Raw genomic sequence first — 3,238 nt, 5'->3', positions numbered from 1 at the left:
GTTAGAATATTTTGTTGTGCTATGTGATCCATATTACTAGTAGTTTGGCTAGCTAGGTAACTAACCTACAACTTCCTTAAATAGAGAATATTCTCCCTGGTTTTAAGGTCTTTCTAGTGCAAATTAATGGCATAAATAAGTATGAAAGGGTAAATCTAGCTACATGTACAGTATATAATATATATACAACAACAAAAACAAAGATTTTCTACAGTTCAACCATCGCTGAGCAGGTCGATCCATGAAAACACACGGTATATCAATTATTTACATTTCCTATATGTAATATTTTTGCCATTTGTTGGAGTCCTGTAATATTAGTCTCATGCAATGATCTTTCACTATTCAATAAAGTTTCCCAACTGCAGTAGTTTCATTTTCAAGATTCTTTTGTAATATGTATGAAAAGGACGATTTTGTCAGTGCACTCTTACAAAACGTGCAATTAAACAAAATGTACTTTAAAAAATTTTTTCCATTGGCGTACTGTTGTAGGAAAATTCAGTGAGGCAAAAATGGCGGGAAAATGTCTGGTGAGTCACACTGTATCACGTACAGGTTTGGAGTAAGCAGTACAGCAGATCTAGTAGAGGTATACCTCAAAGCCACCTTGAAAAGCAACAAAGAGGGTCACGGTACGGTTGTTGTGGAGTGACGTAGGTGCATTGTGTTGGTTATTTGTGCCCTTGCTATGTACAAGATGAGATGCGTTTGAGTGGGTGAAACCCCACTCGAAAATCGCTGGAAATAACCAGGACTGTGGTTGCAGTTTGAACTATTTAGTCTTCACATTCGTTCGCATTCTTTTCATTTCTCGCTCACTCGCTCCCTCCCTCACTCGTGCTCATTCCCTCTTTCTCTTTCTCTCTCTCTCTGTCCTCAAATGGTTTTTGCCCTACTTTACAGAGCAGAGCTGAGACGAGCCAGCCTCTACAGGCATAACTGCCAGACAAACACCCTACGAGCCCTGCTGTGTGCACGTGGGTGTGCAAACAATAGAATAACTGGGTAGAATAAATATGGCAGGTTATCTTAATAGACACCTGGAATATTTTCAACAGCATGGTCTCAGGAGTGAAAGCAGTGAACGATGCAGAACATCCCACGAGCTAGCAATAGAGAAATCAATGTAACCTCTATGTTAATGTCATTTCTGTGAACAATTTTCGGTTTCGGTGTGGAAGGGTAGGAAAAAATTCACAGCACTTTAACGTGATATTATGGATTTTAAATATATCATACTATTTGCTTTGCCTTTTCAGAGAGGATGATATTAAGTGGCATATAACACTGCGGAGACGGAGCAATTAGGGAAATGTCTCTGATGTTTTCCTGCTGTGTACTTATGCTTAAAAATGGTAATTTTAAGGCTTCACACATGGGAATAATCATGTTTGTGCTGTCACTGTTTATACCAATGTAGAATGGCATTAATAGGATCAGGTTTCAGACTGCCTTCTCAAGACATAGCAGTATATTACCTGTATGCATTTTCTATGTCTAGTGCTATTTCTATAAATTATTGAGGTATATTCACAAATCTTGTTTTATTATTGCTAATATTACTAATAACAGAATAATTGCAGGACTGAAAATGTAATTAAGGCTTCTGGAGCTACATACACAACTTAACATGGTTTACAATTCCAAATCAGCAAATTCATAAGGTACATGCAAATATACAAATGGTGAAGTTTTGCACCAGGGTAAGGCGTAACTTAACTTTTTTATAATATAATTCTTATGAAATCAAACAATCAAACTTGTGCATTGGTACAACTATTGGATAAAATGGTGCAGTCTGCTGAGTTGAAGCATAGGTATGTGTTATGGAGGTGCTTTGCTCTGCTAACCTTTTTCTTTTCTTTTGCAGCTTCTCTCTCTCTGTCTTTCTCTCTTTTTCTCTCTTATGTTATCTGTCACCTTCTTTCTTTATAACTCTCTTTTTCACCCCTCTGGCATTTTGTGTGTTGGACTGAGCATCCCAGGAGGCAGCGTGGCCTCCATCGTCCAGAAAACAGAGCGACTGGTCAAAGCCCACCTGTTCAGCATTTACAAAGAAGGAACAAAGAATGACAAGTCTATAGTATGTTAAGTCTCTGGAGTCTTATTAAAGGAGCCCTTATTCCTTTTCATGGCAGTGGAGTAACTCCAGCTCTTTTTGAAACATCTGTGAATTATGAAGAAAAAAAAATGGTCTAAACATTTTTAAAATGTTTGCATGACTTAATCTTTGCTATACTCACTAAAATCATTCCCTTCTCTAATCTCTTCAACTGTTCCAACCATCTTCTTTCCCACCGTTTCCCAGCTGTGCGCTCAGAAAAGGTTTCCTCTCTAATTCGTTTTCTCTCTCTCTCTCTCTCTCTCTCTCTCTCTCTCTCTCACTCTCCTTTACCCCCTCCAACCGACCATCTCCGTCAACGAAAGTCCTTTCATAATGAATGGCAAGGTACGATAATAGCCTTGTGGTTTCCATAGAAACCAGACAGTAGCCCTGTGTGTATGGCATACCCCCCTTTTTTTCTTCTCCCTCTTTTTTCAAGGGGGCAAATGATAGTGGAATGTGAGGCGAAACACCTCCCTCTCTCCTTCTCTCCCTCGTTCTTACTCCGTGCACCCACTGCACTGTATTCCCATTCCCTTTCTTCCCTTTCCCCGTTCAGCCTCTCAGAATTTTTACTTATTCACTTTTTTATAATGTTACCTGTTTGAATCTTTTGGATTTTCTGAAGTTGTCATAAAATAAAGTATGAACTGAACTGACTAATGGAATGTAAACAATCTCTTTAACTTCAAGAAAAAATGTGTCTGTGTTTTTCTTTCCATGGAATTAGAATCTATACAAAATATAATCTTTCAGTCATTAGCTAACACTTTACAGTAAGGTCCATCATTATGAGAAAGTGAATAAATCATTTATTAGATAATGATTAATTAATGCATGGGCTAATCCTAACTGAAAAATGAATCATATACATTAACATCCAACTGTTAACTCCATATATTAATTAATAACCTGACTTGCAGTATCATTTACATTATGAAAAGTGTGTGTGGAAACAATCTAGATTAGCACAAATTATAAAGTAAGTTCAGCAAATTTGAGGCTTTTTTTGTATTCTTGATTAGGCTATAACTACTTTTGTAAATATATGCCATAATTTATACTGTGTGCTTGAATGGATCAACATCCTGAGAGATAGCCCTTTTTTAAACACTACATAAGTAAAGTTCT

At 37.2% G+C, this 3,238-nt stretch overlaps 1 long non-coding RNA gene across 1 annotated transcript in view; it reads left to right on the top strand.

Moving 5' to 3' along the window:
• Window positions 1-2,766, top strand: part of LOC108260236 (uncharacterized) — a 17,095-nt gene extending 14,329 nt beyond the window's left edge. The window contains exon 3 of the long non-coding RNA XR_001811103.3: window positions 1,874-2,766. This is a non-coding gene — a long non-coding RNA (uncharacterized LOC108260236). The remainder of the gene's footprint in view (window positions 1-1,873) is intronic.
• Window positions 2,767-3,238: the final 472 nt, after the last annotated feature.

The sequence above is a fragment of the Ictalurus punctatus genome, chromosome 28 (assembly GCF_001660625.3).
Source record: "Ictalurus punctatus breed USDA103 chromosome 28, Coco_2.0, whole genome shotgun sequence".
NCBI classification, from domain to species: Eukaryota; Metazoa; Chordata; class Actinopteri; order Siluriformes; family Ictaluridae; genus Ictalurus; species Ictalurus punctatus.
Note: the sequence above shows the minus strand (reverse complement) of the source record. Positions and strands in the feature narration are given on the sequence as shown.